The sequence below is a fragment of the Sturnus vulgaris genome, chromosome 12 (assembly GCF_052056855.1).
Source record: "Sturnus vulgaris isolate bStuVul1 chromosome 12, bStuVul1.hap1, whole genome shotgun sequence".
Lineage (NCBI taxonomy): Eukaryota > Metazoa > Chordata > Aves > Passeriformes > Sturnidae > Sturnus > Sturnus vulgaris.
Window position 1 is genome coordinate 16,175,059 of NC_142254.1, and position 21,427 is coordinate 16,196,485.

The following is a 21,427-nucleotide window of genomic DNA, read 5'->3' on the forward strand; positions in this document are numbered from 1 at the left end:
TTCCATTTGCAAAGGAAAAAAAGTAAAATCACCAAGCTCCTCAGAAGCAAACTGGAGCAATGAATGCATGTGAGAATAGTGCCATTTGCTCATGAGCAAACAGCAGCAAGAAAGATATAAAAGTCAATATAAGAGGCACCAGTGCCTATTCACCCAGCCCTCGTTTACATACACAGCAACTGTACTCAGGAAATGAGTACAGCACTTGGAAACAGCGATTTCTGTCAGGCAGGGGTGGGTGAGCCTGTTTCTGATGGAGGCTGATCACTGAGGAAGTCATAAAAGCTATCTGAGGGACAAGAGATGCAGCTGACATGGGTGAGAAGGCAAATATTAAAGGGATGAAAGGGATTATAAAGCAAAGCTGAAAAGATGTAAAAGAGCTGATTAGGAAACCAAATATGACAGAGAGAGAAGAACAGCTCACAGGGTGAATAAAAACAATAAAATATTTCTTTAACAGGTAAAGGAGACAAGATTAACGAGGAGGCCTCCAGATCACTGAGAGGTGGTCAAGAGAGCTTAGTAACACAGGGAGAGGGACTGAGAAGCAAAGTTTCCTGTGACAGCTGAGCAGGGAAATGCTGAGAGCATGAATAATCACCAGAGCAAACTCATACCATGGGGAAGGAGGCAGGGCTGAGTGCAGAGTGTACTTTTAGCTCACGCTGCTTAATGGAACAGCAGGAGACATTAAGTGCCCAGTAACGGGGGGTTTGAGTCACTTTTAAGAGTTAAAAAGTGGTAAAGAGAAACTGATATAAAGCAAAGATCTCTGAGCATCTATGAGAAGAGATAAGTAGAAATCAAGACATATTTGCAATAGATATCAGCCAATACAAATGCTCATGAAATCTGTGCACATATAGACAAACTCACTCCCACCAGCTGAAAGTCTGGCCCCAAACCTGCAGAATGTGATTTTTTTTTTTTTTTTTTTTAATCAGAGGCAGGATTTTAGAGATGTTAACAGGAATGAGATCACCCAACATCTGGAGAAATATGAACTGATAAAAATGTATCTGCCCAGCTCCATAAAGGGTAAATCTTGTCTGACGAATCTGGCAGAATTTGTTTTAGGAGCTAAGGTGGAAAACATGCAGGATCGAAGCAGTGGAGCTAATCCACATAGATTTCAGAAAAGTCATTTAAACGCAGCCCAGGATGGTAGACTAATACGTAAGGTTAGCAAGTATGGCATAAAAACCATTGTCCTTGAAAGACTAAGGAAATGGTTAGGTGATTAAGGGCAGGTTGTAATGGTAAAACTTTATGGGTCAGAGAGGAGGACGGTGATGTGGTGAAGACAGCTATATTTGAGGTTATTATGATGACAGTTCAAGGCATCAGATGGAGACATACCTTTTACTCTGTAGAAAAACTATTCCGAGGAAAGTGCTACTCTGGGCAGTTCTAATCCAAAAATCACACTGAAACCAAGACCAGTTCATCTTCTGGGGGGCATTTGCCTTTGTGGAACATCAAATCTTCCTGGGTCAGCAAAGCATTCAGTGCACAGGAATGAAATCAGGCCCAATGAGCCCAAGAAATGAGAAAAAAGCACCCCACCCTAGCCCAGGGTAAGGTCAGGTTGTCCAGAGGGATTTATATGACAGCAAAAGGGTTTGCTGAGCTAAAAGATTACAGAACAGGAAAAGAACTTGCAGACCTTGAATGAGTGTCAACACTTGGCATCCCTGGGTTCTCCTGGATTAAATTCCTATTTTATGTCAGCATATATGCAGTTGGATCCTGGTTCTCTAGGGTGATGGTGAGCAAGGTGCAAGAGAGGAGAACTCACTCAAGAGCAGGAGGAAATCAGAGAAAACCAGGAAGGATAGAATGGGGACGATCCAGAATGTCAGTGAACAAGGGGTCGTGTTTCAGAGGGCACTCAGACAGACTTCAGCTGTGGGACCCAGCACTTTGGTCATGCCACATTTACTAGAAAGCAGAGCATCAGCTGTCACAGTGCTGGAAGAAACGCTGTGCATGCTGGAGATTGTGGTAAAGTCCCTCAGGATGTTCCCTACAAACTCTGGACCCTCTGACAATGCCCATCCTGTGCTGGAGGCTCCTGTACCTGCACCAGTTCAAATTCCTGCCCTCAGCCAGAGCACAGCTCAGGGTCCTGCTGTGCTGCTCTGCCAGGTCCTCACCTCCTGCCACCAGGAAATGCAGAGTCTCAAACGTGGCAATTTAGCACAGTGACATGTCTCCCTGCTTTGCCTGTAATAGCCATGGTCATACCCCTCCCTCTGCCCCCAAATAAGGGCCCCAGGCAGTGGGAACACCCAAAGGTGCTCAATCCTCATGAAACATGATCCAGCTCCCCACCCTCCGTGAGTTTCAGCAAGAGTTCAGGAGCTTTAAAAACTGAGTCCCTGAGCACAGGGCTGGGATTTTGTCTGCTGCCCACTCAGCAAGTCTGGCATTTCTAAAAGAAATTATTTCTACCTGAATATCACAGAACTTACCTGCATCCTTTAAACAAGAAAAATCGAGTTGGGAATGCCACCAAAAGTCTGCCATTAGGAGTTCTCCCACTTTTGGCAGCTCTTTCCTGCCGTGTCCCCTCCAGGCAGAGGCAAAATGAGACCTTGCCTGGAGCATGACTGCTGAGAGGACCAGTACAGCCCTGGTCCCACCAGTCCATTTGCCCAGGGGGGTTACTGGGGCCACCACACCCCACCTAGGGGCATCCTCCTGCCCCCCAGCCCCATGGCAAGGCACTGCCATCACATCTTTAGGGGACAAGGACAGCAGTGTCCCCATTCAAGGGGTTTGGCTGAGCTCTCTGGGCACTTTGCACTGCAAGGGTCACCAGTGTGTGACTGCAGACCTTGAGCAGGGGCCAGGGGGTGGCCCTGCAGAGGGGAGTGGGAGGTGTTTGGGGGTTCTCTGCTCCCAGCGTCCCCTCCGAGCACAGCTGTTTGTGCTACAGATAGGAATCGCAGATTGATTAATTGATTAATCACACCTGCTAATTACATTGAACAAATAGGCAAAATTAATATTTGATGTAGGTCTCTAAAGAGACTGTATGGATCAATTTTCCACAGATAAGGCAGGAAAGCTCCTGCAGATAATACAGAAACCCTCCTGACTACAGATGACTCTGTCACACCGAGGCTGATGGAGTGACGCCATCCCACCAAGGGCTGCTCCCTCCTTGCACCCGATTATTCAGAGCCCTGACTGGAACATCATACATTGCTAAGGCATGCACACATGCACATGTTCAAAGCTGGTTTCAGTGCCACTTGGCTGCTGTTCTTCAGGAAACTGAACATCAAAAACACATCAAGATAATAAAAATAACAGATCAGCCGCATTTAATACATAAATCATTATTATAAGCACTGTTCTGCAACTCAAGCTGACTTCAAGTCAAGCTTCCATTAACATTTAGCAAAAAAGATGGTGTTTTTCAAAGGGCTGTGAAAATCCCCTCTCAAAACTAGTCTGACTGTGCACCCAAAGCCAGAGCAGCCTCATGCAGCAGGACAACCACCGGCTGAAGCAGCACTTTCATCCTGTTTATGACCTTAAAAGGGGAAACTGTTCTCTTTTTGTTGTTCAGCCCTTTGCAAAAAGAGGCAAAGTTCAGCCCTCACTCACGTGCGTGCTGACCACAGGCACGGCAGTTCAACTGGAAGCATAACTCACATTTCCTGTGATGTGGGGGTCTTTTAGATGAAGGCAAGTTTATTCCAGTGACCTTGGGAGGGCTGCTCCGGAACCCCTGTGACACTCCCTGGGATCTGTCCACCCCAGAGCCACCTCTGCTGCTTCCCTAGCTTCTGGATTCCTTGGGGTGAAAGTTGCTACATAAATATACATTATTGTTATATACTTGTCATTGGGTTTCTGCAGTGATTTGATTGCTTCGAAAGTGGATTTTAAAATGGATTTATTATTGTGACAGTGAATTTCTTTTGTCTTGGTTTAACGTCCATTATCTAGTATAAATAACAGACTTTCTGCAAATCTAATTCCAGGTTTTTGCTTCCTATACCTTTACTAATCTAGAAAATCTGCTTGTATTAAGAAACTGCATCAGAAAGGAGTTAAACTAGCATATCCTCATAAAGCTGCAATAGACATGAAATATAATGAGAAATCCTACTGCAAACAGACAATGTTTTCAGTCTTGAGTCTTTATTTATTAAACCTGCTTTAGGAAATTCAGGCAATCTACAAACATTTTGGGGCCTGATGTGTTGTAGCCTTGTAAAGTAATCTTTGGAGAACAAAGAACACCTTGTGTTTTTGTAGCAAATATTTCCTGATCTTAAAAGAGAGGGTGTTTGATGCATAAAAATCCCAAACTGCCATTATTATCAGGTGGGATAACAGCACTGGGGGAGCCTGGTACCAGACCAGCCAGCAGATGCATGAAGGAAGAGTGAAGGGGTGGTGGTCGAATCAGATTTTGACTTAGGCAGAAATTTTCCAGGACCCTTTGAAAACCGGACCTTACCCTCTGGAAGATGAAATCAATGTATTTAAGGCACTCACATGGAACTGAAGTGCCCCAATTTCAAGATTCTTTGGCTCCTCAGAACGCTTGTGAGGCAGGCAGTGCCACTGGTGCTGTGCACTAACACAGCCCTGAGCCCAGGCTCATAAGAGGATGGAGGTGCCCACTGTGGGAACAGGGTGGAATAAAGGTGCCTGACTTCAAAATTGAAATCCAGAAAACTTCTGTTCAGCTGCCAGTAACTGTGAATCATCTACTGCCCAGACACATTTCCCATTTCCTCTGAGTGTCCTGGGTGCCTCAGTCCGGCTGCATTACAGATCAGCAGCTTGGTGCCAGGAGCAAAGGGCTCAGCAGGGAGTGGGGCTGCTGACTCAGTCCTGTCTCCAAACTGGGACCAGTTCGACCTGACCAGACCCTGTTGAGAAGACCAAACTCCACTTCTGTAGAACATTTCTTCTGGTGCAGGATCCTTGGGTTGCACTGTGTGCTCTGACCTGCGCTGTCCCCAGAGCTCTGCTCAATGGCTCCTCACCAATTTGCAGGTCAGAACCTGTGACACTCAAGCTGTTTTTTTCCAGGGGAAGTTTAAAGGTGGTTTCTCACCTAATAAATCAATTCACAAACTGTTATATCACCTGAATCACTACTGTGCCTGAGGGTCACTCGGTCCCCTGTCAGAGCAGATATGGACAAACCCACTGGAAGAAACCTTTTCTGCTGGCTCTGTCCACTGGGCACAAAGCACACCTGGCTCTGAGCAGCTCAGCACAAAACAGAACAAGCTGAATGAAAGTCCAATTTAGGAAATAAACTCATGCATCAATTCCCAGGTATCTCACTGAAAATCATCCCTCAGATGGATGTGGCTTACTCTTGGCCACACTCAGCACTTGCAGCTCAGGTCAAGCTAAGAAACTCTGCACCCACCCCTCTGGCTGCCCAGGCAGAGCAGAAAGGAGCAGGGCTGCTGCATCTGCTGCTGCAACAGGGCAGTCTGTGTGCAAGGGTGCAATCACTTCATCCCAGGAATGCAAACTTCTTGTGGATAGGAAATTCCTGGAATTCATGCTCTTATGATGCAAGGAGGAATGTGCCTTTAAAAATTCCCACAGTCACTTTATTTTCATAGCCTGGCAAGGAGTTTCGTACGCTAATCGGGAAGGGAAGCACAGCACACCTTTAAATGAATATGGATAATATTTTTCTATTACCCTGATGATTATCACCTAAATTGCCTTATAAAACGTTTAACACTTTATCCTGGCAGTGTTTTAACACTGGAGAACTTTTTCCACCGGGGCCAAGTGCAGGATGACCTGGCAGCAAAGCAATCAGTACCAGAGAATGGTGGGTCACAGTGGAGCTGCTGGATTACACCAATCCCAGATCTCATCCCAGGGCTTGAGTGCAAGCTGAAGAATTTGACAACAGGCCTAGAGCTTTATCAGAAGGTGGCTCACAGCTGGTGCTTGTTCCTGGCCCTGTTGTATGACATGTCCCCTCCTGGGACCCCATCAGCTGCCCATAACAGCGGGTCCAAAGGCAGATGCCACATCTTCGTACCAAGGTAAGTGAAAAGGACACTGCAGCTGCTCAGCTGCACAGAGTGATGGCACATGGGACAGGGGTATTTTATTTATCATCAGGGCATCCTTTGCCAGTCAGCTCCTATAAACCTTCCAGTGACACAAGATTCTTACTGGCAGGCAAAATAGTTAGGTGTATACACAGTTCTCAAGGGAATAATGCAATTTCTTGTTCTTTTTACCAGCATTGTTTAACCAGGTCTGACAAACGTGTTTCTGTAAGAATGGAGTGCAGCTGGGTCGAGCAGAAGTGCTCGCCTGAGCAGGCACCTGCATCGTGCACAGGCTGGGTGTACATCCCTGCCTGCAGATGCTGCTGCCTCCCAGGATTTCCTACAAAGTGCCTAAAAATCACCAGTAAGTGTTAGGGTTAAATGACATTTTGGTCATCTGAGATTTCCTTCTTTAACTGGCACAGAGAGAAAGAAAGAGAGAGAAAACCTGAATAATTGAAAGGGGAGGATGGAGAAAGATTTTTTTTTTAAAAGAAAAGATCAGTTCTTAGTTGGCAAGAGGAAATCCTACCAGGAATATAGGGAGATGATACTCAGCTGCTATTATACCACTGCATCCTCTGAGGAAAAAGTTATCTCTCAATGGATCTGAAAGGATATTTTAAGTGAATCAGTAAATGAACCAGTCTGGGGACGTGAACAAAATATGTGTGTTTTCCAGTCTCTGAATATAAACAAACAAAGCATAAATATTCAGAAATTACTCCAGTTAGTCCTCTCAAAAATTCTTTGAGCAATGAGATAAATAATGCGGGTGTTTGCAGTTCAGAGCAGATGATGTCTGTGGGGGAAAAGAGGAGAGGAAGGAGCTGTACTCCTCCTGTCCCAATCTTTGGTGATTTACTCACCCATCACAGCAGCCAGGCACAGAGCGGTGTCCACACCACATAAAGCTCAGTGCTAACATACGACACACATAATGGACCTGCTTGGAAGTCTTCACTTGAGGATTTATGAAGAACAATCTAATTATTCAACTCAGTGCTGCTCACTACCATTATTGCTCCTATTTAAAGCCTCCATGGAACAGGCCGTTTGTCTCAGGGGACAGACCTTGTCATAGTGGTTTTCATTGATAGAAATACACTCCTCAGTTTTGATAGCAACCCAGCTAATCCTGGAGAGACTTGGTAAACATATCTCACACTTGATAGGCCCCAGGAATTAGGCCTTGACAGCCCCGAATTTGCAGGAGCAGAAAAATGGGGTTGCTTTACCAATAAACTCTAATTAAAGAGGTGTAAAGACCGACCCAAAGCCTCTGTTTGCTGCAACAACACAAGGGCTCTGTGGCTTCCTCCTGCCTGTAATTGCTTCAGCATCCCGAAGGAGGGAGGGAGGTTGTCAGCATCCCCCCCATCAAACAGAGGTTGCTCTGTTATTTATAACCCTGGGATATGTAACAGACGAGAGGAGTCACCTTGGCTAAGCAAGTCTCTCCTGTAGCCTAACCTTGGGTGAGCAGCAGCAAGAAGAGCACGTGCAGTGGTGCCAGTGTGGCAGGAGGCAAAGAGAGGCATGGCCAGAATTCCCATTCAGATCCAACCACATGGCAAAAGTAGGACTCAGCAGGTTCTCTCATCTTCACTGGAAACTGTTTTCCTTTTTTTTTTTAAATTTGCCTGAATATTTATTGGTTTGATTTGTATGCAGAAGAATAAGGTAAACATCCTTTGTTCCTCCTCTCCTACCAAGAGTTAGTGAAGGTTTGCATTTTCCCTGTAAATTATTTAAAAGTGGGGGTAATTAGCATTTCCTAAAAAGCATATGGGGACAGTCCCAAATTCCTGTCACTGGTTGCTGGTACCCAGTCACACACTGCCTGTAACCAAAGAGATGCTGAAGGAGAAGAGTGCGTGGCTTTTGTCATCAGACAACCTCAAATTAACAATTTTTCAGCCCTTCACATTACAAACCAAATGCTGTCCTGAGTGCACCCCTCGACTTTGCACAGGCTGAGCAATGCCAGCACATCCTCCAGGATTTAGAGCTGTGATATTCAGGGGGGCCTCAGGGAACAACTGATCAGGTTTTTAAAGGTATTTAGATACCAAACTCCCATTGATTTTGAGACTGGCTACATGTGTGGAAATCCTGCTATTGCTTTGCTGTTTTATCTTTCTTTGCTCAAGGCACTACTAAGAATGATAGATGTGCCATAATTAAAAATATACATGGAAAGCTCAACCCACATATATCTGGTCTTTATTTCTCTGCCACCTAGGAAGTCCAGACCTCTTGCCTCAGTGTTGAAATCAGACTATTTCTTTCCCTTGGAGAAATTAGCTATTTTTTTTCCAACATTCACACCACTTTTTGAACTTCCTGATCTGAACCTAATGCCTAAGTTTTTGTCTTTTGAATATGGGACTTGAAGCCCACTCTGCTGGGGCTTTCTCTGCAGCTTCATTTTTGCTTTTATCTCTCCCAGTTTTTGAAGGCAAAACAAGTAAAACCTGCTCAGAGCCCAGCCAAGATTTGGCAGGCAGCTCAGAGATGCCAGTACGGTACACAGGACAGTGGAGGGCACACAGCTCCTCAAAACTTTATTTTTGAGGGCATAATCACAAAAGCAATGACTTTCAGGGCACAGCTGACAACTTCTGAACATAAAGGCTAAAACCAGGGGATTTTCCTGCAGACAGGATAGAAGCTTGCAAAGTATTTTGACCTACTTTACCCATAATGCAGATCCCAAATGCTTTGGCTATTCATGGCCAGCATTCAAGTGCTAAATGTTGCTGCATGCTCCCACACACATGCTGTGGCCTAAGACAGAGCAGGAAAATCATGGTATAAAAGTAATAATTTGGATTCTAATTGTTGACTGGCACATGAATACTTGAACTGGAGGAGTTCCTTTCTCATGCTGAATAGGGTACAGGAACTGTCTTCCTCTAAGGGTTAGAAGGACTCAGTTTGAACACAAACTTGTAGCCAAGGCCTGCTCAGCATCCCTGAGGAATGTTTGATAAGGGATGAAATGAGCCTGATTCTGCCCTGCTATCAGAGTAGCAGCAGCATGTGCTTCAGATATTTTTTATTTGCATCATTCTTACAGGAGGTTTGGGGCTGTGTTTCTGGGCTTCTGTGGTTTTAGTTATTTGTGGAAAACGTGTGATGAGATCCACAGCCAGCCACCTGTTAAGCCCATTTCCATGCTGGAGCTGATGCCCAACAGCACTCAGCGCCTGAGGAGCAGTCAGGTAGGAGCCTCTGCAGGGAAAGGAGCAGAAAAACTGTGATTGTTATAATACAACACATTTGTGATGACATTTGTTGATTATCTAAAGATTAAGCACTAAGTCCAACTCCACTTGCAGTCAACAAGAAGAATAAACTACCTCTAAAGGGTGACTCAGCTGCCCGAAGATGGAGGGATCCTGGATGACTTGGATGCAGGAGATTGCTGATTTCTGAACAGGTCTCAAGCAGAGTGCCCAAGCTATGCTAGAAGCCACCCTGATCCTACTCATGCATAAATTACTGGAAGCTCATGCAGTCACTGAAATAACATGACTTGACTGTAAATATTGCAAGTAGAAATCAGTGATTTCTTTTTAAATACACTGCATGGAAACAAGATGAATGCAAGCCAAAAACCCATGTGGCTCTGTGATAGATCACACAGTATCTCAGCTAGGAAGAAAAGGCTCGTTCCTGGCTTCAGCATGGATGCTTGCTGCTGAAGGTAGTAAAAGTCCAGCTAAAGTTATTTTACTAGCTTGTAAGTAACAGCCCTCCCAGATCATAAATTACTTTCCTATAGGAATTTACTGTTCAGGGTAAGATGAACAACTCTAAAAAGTAGCCTGATGATGCTGTCCAAATGAATTTCATTGCAGGATGAGGATTGTGGGATTTATGGTGTGGCTTTGTTCTGTACTCCCACGTTCCTGACAGGTTAAATCACCAAAGTGGCCAACTGGCCAGAGCCTGCTCCAACCTGCTCTGGTGAGCAAGGTGGCGTGGTGAACAATAATGGGAATTCTAGATCCCCAGTACTCAATGGCTGAACAGGGCAAAAGCTTGGGCTGCTCTTTGGGACATTTTCTCAGGGCTCATCATGTTTTTGGATTGTGAAACAGCTCAGCTGGAACCAGCACAGACATGAGCTGGCAGAGATGGAGTGAGCAGCCCTGGCTCCTTCAAACAAAACTCCTCCATTAAACCCCATTCTTTTAACGAGGAGGGCACAGCAAACCCCAAACAGCCAGGAGTGCCCATTCCAACCATGTCTTGTGGTGCTTTTCACACACTTGCTAGGGAGGGAAGGAGGGAAGGAGGGAAGGAGGGAAGGAGGGAAGGAGGGAGGGAAGGAAGGAAGGAAGGAAGGAAGGAGGGAGGGAGGGAGGGAGGGAGGGAAGGAAGGAAGGAAGGAAGGAAGGAAGGAAGGAAGGAAGGAAGGAAGGAAGGAAGGAAGGAAGGAAGGAAGGAAGGAAGGAAGGAAGGAAGGAAGGAAGGAAGGAAGGAAGGAAGGAAGGAAGGAAGGAAGGAAGGAAGGAAGGAAGGAAGGAAGGAAGGAAGGAAGGAAGGAAGGAAGGAAGGAAGGAAGGAAGGAAGGAAGGAAGGAAGGAAGGAAGGAAGGAAGGAAGGAAGGAAGGAAGGAAGGAAGGAAGGAAGGAAGGATCAGTAATCAAGGTGAACCATCTACAGCAGTCCTATGAAAGCCAGCCTTGAAGAACATGTTATACCAGGCACTGAGCATAAAAATATTGATCTACTACAAAAATCACTGGTTTAGCACTAGATTATTTTCCTCCCTTTGAAAGAACAAATTCCCCTTTTGCTTTGCCTTCCCCACACTCCTGCACACCCAGGGAGACAGTGGCATTCTCTTACCCTTCAACCATCCCCACCCCAAGCATGGGTGGGCACTCTGGGCATGCTGCCCTTTCACCCAGAGTGGTGGGATCTGGTGGAGTTAACAACAGAGGGTAAAACAAAACCTGCTGCACACAATATATTTCAGTGGAAGAAATTCTTGCACTGAAGAGTATTTTGATAGTGAGACACAAATATGTGAAGCCTTCCCTTGAGGAAAAAAAAAAAATTAGCTTCATTGCATCCTCCAGCCTGCCTAAATCTTTTGGCACATTTCTGAATATTGCTGTGCTAATGAGGTAAGGAGCAGCCGACGTCCAAATAAATTCCAGCAAGAAGTTCCAGTTTACTTTAGAGTCATTGACTTTCTTAAGAAGAGGTCAAGGCAAAGTTATTTGGTCGTGGTTTTTCTTTTGCTTCCTGTTTTAAGTTACCAAGTTCTTGTACCGTCAAAAAAACTGCTGACTTCTACCCCTCAGGTATCTGTGCTAAAGTGGAAAATGAGCTGCTCTTTCTTTCCCCCTCCTCCTCTCTCTGTCTTCCTCCCTCTGTGTTACTTTGGGGTTGTCTGAGGGACAGGTACACAAAAAACAGCACCCAGAACATCCTTAAGGGACAGAACACACAGATTTTACGGATTTTAAATTACAGTTGGGCAAGAAATTGGCTATTTTAAGGCTTCCCTGAACACAACAAGAACAAGCACCCCAAATAGCACAGAGCCAGCTCTGGAGATGGACCTGGAGACCAAAGATGGACACTGGAGCCTTCAGACCTCAGCCAGGTGGGATTTCTCAATGTCCAAGGTTCGATAGTGTTAAGATCTGACAAATTACTTTGACTTATTGAGACTACAGCCATACCCGAGACTTCAGATGAAATTTGGGTTCACATTTTTTACAAGCTTGAAAATGTGGATTACTTTTTTTTCTTGAGTCATAAGTTTTTAAAGGACTGTCTAAGACTCCAAGGCCTCACAGAAAAGTCAATGCAGAATAACTCCCCTGAATAAGTTAAAGCCTCTCCTGACCTCACTACTAAAGTATTTGAGGCACTAAATGAAACAAGGCATAAGAGAAAAAAAAAAAAAAAAGGTTCTGTGGACATGCTACAGCATCTCTTTATCTTCACAGCCTGGAGAGGGTGGAGCACAATTAGCTCATCTGTGAGAAATTTGGGCAGGCGAGAAGTATGAAATTCAGCTCCAGACCAAGATCCTGCTGTCCCAAGCGTGGCAGCTTAGAAAGCAGCAGCTGAGCTGGGGAGCTGATTGCTGCAGGATGCTGTGGTGGCCAGAGAAATGAGTGGGATGCAGAGGGGATGAAGGACACCTGGGGAATAGATGCCCTGGTGGTGATCAGGTTCAAATCCCCAGGTGTAACCTCAGCACTGACGACTTCCTAAACAAGGAGCAGGTAGCAAAAGGAACTGTCACGCCTGCAATGCCCCATTCTTCCAACTTTCTCCTATATCGAACATCAGAGGGAAAACGTACAGAGCCATCCAGACTTTGCACAAGCCCAGGTTTTAGCTGCCTGCAAGTCTGTCTCTCCAAGAGGTGACACTGCTCCTGAATGACTCCCTCACCCTCTGCTAGAATGGGGCAAAGCTTCCAGTCTTGATGTAGGTTCATGGCAAGCCTCAGGGTGCATTCTCACCCAAAATGGGTTTTCTGAGGAGTGGAAGCAGAAAAAGATATTCCCAGGCAGCTGGATGTGAGAGTATTTCAATATCCGCTCATCCAAGCTTTAATCTCTAAATTGCAAAAACATTAACATTATTGATTGATCAGACATCAATCCAACAGGAAATTTAATTAAATTAAAATGTGTCACTGAGCAGTCCTCACACTGTCACGTATAAATCTTTGGAAATAAGTAGACAAAGACAGAAGCGATTGATACCATGTTCCCAGTCCAACTTATCCCCCACCATTTTATTTTCCCACGGATCCCAGTGCACTCACAGACTCTCAGAGGGACAACCTCATCTGCAGGGTGTCCATCTGAAGCACTCCAGCACCAGAGCCCTCCATGAACACTGCATGTGGGTTATTTACAGCTAAATAGGCTCAAACCAGATGGCTCTGGGGAAACAACCTTATTTCAAGGCACTGTTATAGGGCTGCCCTTAACTCAGCACTGCTCCTCCTTGTAGCAGATTTGTCCCCATAGGCAGGAGGATCCCAGAGAAAGGCTGAGACGTCCTTTATATTAAATCAGTTTATTCCTGGGCTGAGCATTTTGCAGCATCCAGCAGTGCCAGAGTCTCCACCAAAGCACAGACACATGTGGGTAATAGCAAGGTGCTGAAATGGATGATTAAGAAACAACTCTGTACCACAACTTCTTGGGAGTACTATAAATCATTACAGCTGACTGAATAACACAAAAAGAGATTAAGAAATATTTTCTCCAATTCATTTCTGAACAGCAGTGGGTTTGGTTTGCTGTCACTTATGACAGGATGATATTTACTGTAATTTATTATTACTGTTGCTGCTATTCCAGCAGCCACTGGCTATTCATGAGAAAGTTTGAGAAGCCGGGAAGGTCATATAGCTGTTTTGGGGGATTTTTGCTAAAGCGTTTTTTATACCTGGCAGGGTGTTGTTTTTTCCCCGACATCTGTTATTCTCCTTGCCAAGTGCCAGTGTCCTGAGGGGAAACTGAGGGGCCACACGCGAGCGTGCTCACGTACTGGGGGACGAGGAAGAGCAGAAGGGAAGGAGTCAGCAAATGGTGCTGGGTGAGATGTCTTTGCTTTCAATGGAGCGTGAGGAGGGAAGGAAGGGAAATCCAAATCAGTATTTATAGACATAAAAATCCAGCGCTAAGCATTTTGCAGAGAGAAGGAAAACAAATATTCAGTTACCCAGGCGAGTGGTACCCACCACGCTCACCATGGAGAGTGCAGTCTCTTGTAGATTCTCTGCCTCTCTGTCCATCCATCATCAAGCTACATGTGAGTGGTGCTGCCTTCAGAAACCACTTGAATTATTTCAGGGTTTACTTCCTCTAATCTTACCAAATCCAAACTCCAATTACATTTCTTGAGAGCCGTCCTCAAACAAATACTGAGGTAATACCAATTGGCTTGTGACTAGATGTGAAAATAGAGCTGTCTCAGCATGGAGTACCACAGACAGGGCACAGATTTTCGCTGTCTCCACCTCCCACTTGCAGCACAAGTACAATTTTCATGCCTCTGTCAGAAGTGCCAACCTGGGGAAGTTGCAATGAGCAAGCAGGGAGAGGAGCGATGAATTAACTTGACAACAGGAATTGCTGCTGATAAATCTCTTAAGAATTTGATCATAAAGGTTTACTTCTCTGTGGTTCATGATAGGGCTGGCAGTTTTTGGGGTCTCCAGCAGCACATGGTGTGTGTTTCAGCTCAGATGCATATCTGCTTTGCAAAGGAAAATCCCCACTGCACATAACAGACAAAGTGAGCTCAGCTGCACGGGGAAATGGATCTGGAACTGCATTTAGAGGCAGTGATTTATATATAAATTATAAAGTGTGTCAATTCCGGACACCCATTTATATGGAGTTTGTCAGATCCAGCTCTGGAACGTGTATTGCCTGCAGAAACCATCCGGAAAACCTAAGAGGCTGCTTTAAACCCCAGCGTGTGAAAGGCCCCAAACCAGGATTTAATGGATTAGTAAGGCTGAAAAAGACCATCACAGTCATCTGGTTTTGCTTCCTATGTAACACAGCTGAAGAACTTCACCCACTCATTTCAGCATCAAAGCCATAACTTCTGCTGAAGCTATTGCATAGCTTTAGAAAGACACTCACTCTTGATTTAGAGACTGAAAGCAATGCACAATCCACCACATTCCTAAGCCAAATGTTCCAGCCATTAACTATTCTTGCTATTAAAAAGGCTCACTTTCAGGGCAATTTTATCTAGCACCAGCTTCATACAGTTAGATCCTGCTCTGTCCTTCCTCGCTGTATTAAAGAGCAGGTTACAGTCAGGTTTAAGTTGTGTGGACTGCATGTTTTCTCAGACAGTCTTGAAAATACACCACTTGAGAAGATTTATGAATGCACAAATTAATTGAAAATATCATTTGCAAGAGAATAACCAGAAAAACCCCCTTCTCTTCTGATGAAAAACTTCTGCGCATTTTTGTGCGTATATCTGTTTTAATCTGATGACTTTGAGATGATATGGACAAAGAGATACAGGTAAATATGTGTCACACAGATCTCTCCTCCAGAACATGAGTAGAGGCATAATTCTGTGCATCAAAGCACAGTCTGTGACATCCAGCACAGACACTGAACAATGTCCCCTTTAGAAAGGGCAGAGGGTGAGAGTAGCTTTATGACACTATTGATTTATTCTGTGCCTGCAGTTAAAAACTATACCCAGACAGACAATAAAAATAACTGCTCTAACCATATAACAGCTTCCTGCTACTAAAATGGATTTTACACTTAAAGGCATGGAGGGCTTTTCTTTTTTCCTTAAGTCTCAATTATGACTTTTTCTGAATAAATGGAAATGAGAAATTGTCAGAACTGGTTTAATCCTGATGTTTTGTTTCTTTTTCTGCTTGCCTCTCTGATTAAAAAGGCCAGGATTATTTTCCCATTGCAAAGTTGTGTTGTAAGTGCACTAGTAGGCACAGTAACCTGGTAGATAATTTGGTGCACAACTTCTACATAAAGAAATGAGCAATGGGAGTGGTAGTTTGGAATGAATGTACCATAAGAAATAAAACTGATTATGGTCTTTGTGGTCAACTGGATGAGCTAGGATTGAGGTTGTGACCTTAGATTTGAATGTTCAAATAATATCTAGAGCAGCAGAATTATCTCCTAGAAAACCTATTTTCATCTCAAGGATTCCATAGCTTTGCACATTGAGATTTGGGCATGCTGCAAGTGCTTTGCTGCACCAACACGGGTGTCTTAAGCAGGTTCCTAACAGACTTCTGTTGTAATTAGCCAGTTTCCATGATAATAGGGAAGGAATGTTAAAAATTGAAGCTCTGGACTGTGTGGACATGAATGGATCAATGAAATATTTTAAGACCATATAAGCCTCCCTTGAGGTCTTCATCAAGATCCCTGAAACAGCTGAAAGAAATGAAGATGGCAGGGCAATGAGTCTGTGAGCTGGCACCAGAGGCAGCTGGAGAGGTCCTGTCTCTCTGTACTTGTCCTGTTAGGACAGTTTTAGCTAGAAATGAAATTATTCAGACCGGAGGAGTTACTGATCTGAAACTTGAGCTTTTTTCCAGATTTTTGTCACCAGGGCCAGTTATCTGCTCCAGTTTATCAGTTGCCAAAGCAGAACCCATAGGCACGAAACACGAACAGTGAGGTAATAGAAATGAAAGCCCAGAACAGAAGGGAAAATCCCAAACTATATGAAAGACAGTGTGAGACAGAATGAGGTGGTCAGGTAGAGCAAGGAGAGGTGTGCACCACAGCCTGTTTCTCTGCAGAGTGGAGATGAGCAGCCTGGGTGCAGGAGGTCAGACAATATAAGGAGAAGAGCATTGAGCTGGACAAAAAAAATGCTCAGGAACAGAAAAAAGAAAAGCAGGAGGAATCTGCTATTCAAGTGTCATTCCCTTTCCATAGGTTTTATGATTTGGGAGATACTGCCTGAATGACACATAATGTGAGATATTGTAATGTGATCTCCTGTCCCCGGAGATGCTCTCAGAAATTAGATTATTACATGAGCATGGCTTTTATAAAAGTGAGCAAACATTGTAATAAATGAATTCAAAGAGTGAGAAAATCAAGATTAGACTCTTCACATTTGGCTGGGGGATTTTTTCCACTTACTTATGCTCTGTGATAAAGCTTAGATACATTAATTAACTTGCTTTAAAATTGACTTATTGAATACGTTTGCAAGACACATTTTTGTTTTAATCTGTAAAACATACAAATTGAATGTTTACACAGAAAACAACCCTGTGGAAATCATATACTTCCACCCTAGAGAGAGAAGATTTTTTTCAGCTTTGTTTTCACATGTCCTTTTGGTGGTTCTGGCATTGGAGACTTCATTTCTTGCAGTGGGGGTCATTGTCTGCTGAAATCCTCATGGGACGTGACACTGGAAACAGGGGTCTGATTTCTCTGATTTTCATGTAATGGTCAACAGAAAATATCTAAGAGGGAAGTGAAAATTTTCTTTCAGCTACAGGGTCCATTGCTAATCTTCCTTGTTCTTCAACTCCTCTGGACAGGCCAGGATCTGGTCCTTAAATGCTTACACACAGCTCTTCCCTCACCCAGGATTTGTCACACAATTTCAAGGGTACAGTTTCCTGATGAATCACTCCTCTCTGTTCCTTACACCTCACTTTCATTTTTATTACTTTTTGGGAGTATGATTATTATACAGCCTTTCAATCATCAGCCTCTTCTGAGGGTTCCAAATGTTTAAGCAGTTTCAAACCCAGGTAGTTTTAGAGCTCAGGTCTCAGACCAGGGTGCTGTTTTTCCACACAGTGCTGTGGGACCCCTGTGCAAAGACATCACAGATGGCTCCCAAATCCTAACTGTATGGATGGCTGCTCTGCACCTCTCTCCATGCCTGCACGGCTCAAGAGCAGCTCAGGCAGGACCCAGCTTTAAATGGGGCCCATTGCAGAAGGTTGCACCAGAGCTTTGTCAGCCTGTGGTGAAATCTTCACCCCTCTGGCTGGGATGCTTAACTGGGAGAAGAATTTGTCTCTGAAAGTCCAAACAGCTCTGCGATGTTGGAAAAAATCTTTATGGAGGAGTGATCCCTTCTGGTGCTTTTCAAAGCCTGCTCTTCAGAGTAGCAGATATATTTATATTGGAGGTGGGTTGCTAAGTACAGTAACTACTCCACAGGAGCCAGGCACAACAAACCAGCTCCTCAGCTCCTGTGCTCGAGCACAGCTCCATCAGCGTGGATGGCTCCACAGCTCAATAATTGTGACAAAACATAAATCCTGAGCAGGGAGTTATTTAAGGTAGCTGAGGCACCTGAGGGTTTGTGCAGTGAAGATGCTCTGCAGGACCTGATCTCTACCAGAAGTAAAAAATAGAGTGATGAGTTTTGTCAGGGAAGGGAACCGTTCTTGATGACTGCTGGTACAGGTCAGAACACCAGCTATGTGTTTGGTGACACAATAGATAATGAGTCATGGAATAATGAGTCACAGCCTAATCAAAGGGGAGAAGGCCACGTCTTACCTGGTGTGGCCCCACGTTGTAGATTTACTACACTTATGTAATGTGAGCACTCCAAAAACTTGTGCCAGAACCAAATCCTAGAATTTGTCTGGCTCTGGGATTTTATGCTACATGTAGGAGCTTGTTTCAGCATAGTTTCTGGGGGATGAAGCAAATGCATTCTGCCTCATCCATTCCCCCTAAAACATCAGTGAAAGAAAAGCAGATGTGCTGCATCTTCCTGCACTTCCAGCTGAAAGTTTCATTTGGGAAAGAAACAGGCTGAACAGAAAAAATAGGAGTAAAACTGAGAGATCTGAGTGGCTGTGACTGTTTGTAACTTAGCAAGCTGGTCTTTAAGAAGTACTCTGTCCACTAGCTGGATGCCAATTGCCAATAGATGCTATCAGTTGATTAAAACACAGCCTGCCAGCTTCCTGCTTGATAAAACTAAGTACAATTTGATTGGGAATTCTCAAATCCATTACAGAATGGCTAGTCCATCACTTAAATCAGCGTACACCACTTCACCATGAATCATCAACATACTTGGGTAATATATTTTCAGCAGCTAAACCCTGACAAAAACAGTGACAGTTTGTCAAAAAGGTCCCTGAGCTCCGGATCCTGGGGGTGGGAAATGGCAGGACCGTGAGGGTTTCCTGTTGTTCCCTGCTCAGCTGGGTGAAGGTCATTTCCTCTCCCCTCTCACGCAGAAGAAGCTGAACCCTCAACCTTTGAAGGTGTGTCCATGAGCTCCCAGAAACAACAGCCAGCCCGTGCAAGGAGCCCTCTCCTGCAGGGCCACCCTGACAAGGCAGGGTCACTCCCCAAAGAGGAGTGCTGGTCGCTACATTTGCCTCCTGGCACGTAAATAAATAAATAAATCTCAGGCTGCAGAGGAAAAAAAAAAAAGTCATGAACTTTTACAAATCAGTCTTACACTTTATTTCTTCTGCATGCTGTAACACAGAAGTAAAAATAAAAATAAAACCACCAAAAGCCCAAACCCAGGGCTGCAGAGCCAGGCCAGCATTCCTGCAGAGGAAGGAAGGGGCATGCTGCCAACCCATTAAGGATAATCCACTAGCGGGTTGGAGTCTTTAATAAAAGCCCTTTTTTGTTGGTTTTTGGACAGTTTTGTATCTGCTGAGTTGGAGGTGGGTGCCCAGCTCCAGATACACAACAGTGTTTGAACATCAGCTGCAATGTATCCTTGATCATCCCAATGTGATAGATGGAAGTGTTATCCAAGGAATTGCTGTGGGACTCTTGCTACCTAAATAACAAAACACTGAAGTACCAGAAGTAAAAGTCAACCCCAGTAAAACCATAAAATCTTCATTCCTTAATAGAAATAAGATCTTAAGAGGGGAACAAACTCATGCAAAATCTGAAGAAAGTGAGCAAATGCAATAAAATTTGAAGGCCATTTATTACTTATCAGGTAAACAGCAGATTATAATGAAGTAATGAAGCCAGAAAGATAAGTCCTAATCATGGGAATTCTCAGATAATGCCCTGATAGGTGCTGGTTTCCTCCAACTCCACCACTTCCCATTCACTTTCTTTTGCATTCTCTCTCCATGTCCCTCCCTTGAGTCTCTTTCCACTTCATTTTTTTTTTTGTTTGTTTGTGGTTTGGTATTTTGTTTTTTTTTTTTTTTTTTTTTTTTTGTTATAATTAAACATTGTAAGATCTACTTGTGAAATGTATGGATAATACAACACTTGTAAAATGTCAATACATTATCTGCTGTAAAGTAGTGTAACTCCATCTCTGGTCTCAATACATTTTATTTACAAGAAAATGCATAAGCAGGAGACAAATATCTACTGTTTGCACAGTTTCAAAAACATAAACTATAACATAAGAGGTTGTTTGTGCTCTCCCTTAAACTGCTGGGAGGCAGGGATGTCTCTCCAGAACTGAGACTGACCTGGAATAGTTGAAGTAAAGCAGAGATTCACAGGCACAGTTTCCTCATTTAAATTAACACAAAGTGAGAGGACAAAGAGGCTTCCAAAATTCTGTCCTTGTGGTTCAAATTTGAATATATGTTTTTAAAGCTGGCCAAGCAACTGAAATTAAACCTCATGTAATTAAGTTCCAGTAATTTGAGCAGAAAGTAGTCCTGGGAAAGTTAGCAGGCTGGAAACATTATGATGAAGAAGATATATTGGGTATTTTTGTGCCATTCCTATCACATCAGAAGTCCACAAAGAGGAAATATAGGGTAAGACAAGAGTTTTCAGTCTCTGGTGTGCAGACCCCAAAGGTCCATGGACCAAACCCCACAAGCAGCTGGTTGGGTGGTGTGCTCCCACCTGAAGTTTTCAGTGTCTCTTCAAGTTTTCTGTACAGGACCATGACACTGCCCCAAAGTCTCCATCCTCAAGGGTGCTGCTGCCTTCTTCTCAAACTCACGTGGCTTTTCTCTCTGCTCCTTACACCCACCAGCAGTCCTGGCTTACCTCCTGCTCCTGCAGAAACTTTTGGCCTCCTCATGGTGCAGATTTATAAGCAGTGTGGTCTCCTCTGCATCCAGGCGCCACCACTCCGGGTCTTCTGGGAGACTAAGGTTGGAAATTGGAAAAGGGATCACAAAAAGTGATAAAAGTAGAAGTAAAAAAGATCAGCATCAAGGAGGAACAGCTACAGAAGACCAGGCAGTTATTAAAAAGGATAATGAGCCAGGAGAAGTCTTGGTGGAAGAAAGAGAAGTAGTGGTTCAAGAGCTGCCAGTCACCAGCAAAAAGGGAGCCACATAAGGCACTTGACCCTCTCTAAAGCACAAGCCTCACTCCAGGCTGGTATTGGAGCTCTGAGAAGTTTGACATCCTTCCTCTTGCAAGCAGGGCGACAGACACCCTGAAGGACTTTGTAGTGGTGTGTCTGCCCCTTGGATCAGAGCAGTGTGTCCCACCAAGCCCTGGCTTGCTTTTGGAGAGAGCTCTCCACTGGCTCTCCTCTGGAAGGAATATGTGTGCATTGAAGCTGTTGTGCAGCTGGACCAACAAATGGAGACAGCCAGGGGATTACTGCAAAACCACCCCAAATGGAGACACAAGTGTAGACAGCTGAAACATAACCCAAGAGAAACAAGGCTACTGTCAGTTGCCTTAAATTCACTCAATATACCTGGGGGAAAACTGTTGGGGATTTAGAACATAAAGATATTGAAACAATCTGAATTTTTGGTAACATACTGCTATTTTAGGTCATATTGTACCTTCAACATTTGCACACACTTCAGCAATGATCTGTACTTAATGAACCCTGAAACACACAGTGTGCCCAATGATGACTGAATTACTCAAGAGGAACTA

At 44.2% G+C, this 21,427-nt stretch overlaps 1 protein-coding gene across 2 annotated transcripts in view; it reads right to left on the reverse strand.

The window, feature by feature from the left end:
* The window catches only part of MAF (MAF bZIP transcription factor), a 192,370-nt gene that overhangs the window by 110,350 nt on the left and 60,593 nt on the right, over positions 1-21,427 (reverse strand). Inside the window, exon 3 of one of the 2 annotated variants that reach the window (XM_014874459.2) lies at positions 19,879-20,674. The exons of the other annotated variant lie outside the window; for it this stretch is intronic. The gene's annotated coding sequence lies outside the window, so the exon portion shown is untranslated. Of the gene's footprint in view, positions 1-19,878; positions 20,675-21,427 lie in introns of those variants that run through there. 2 annotated transcript variants of the gene reach the window in all.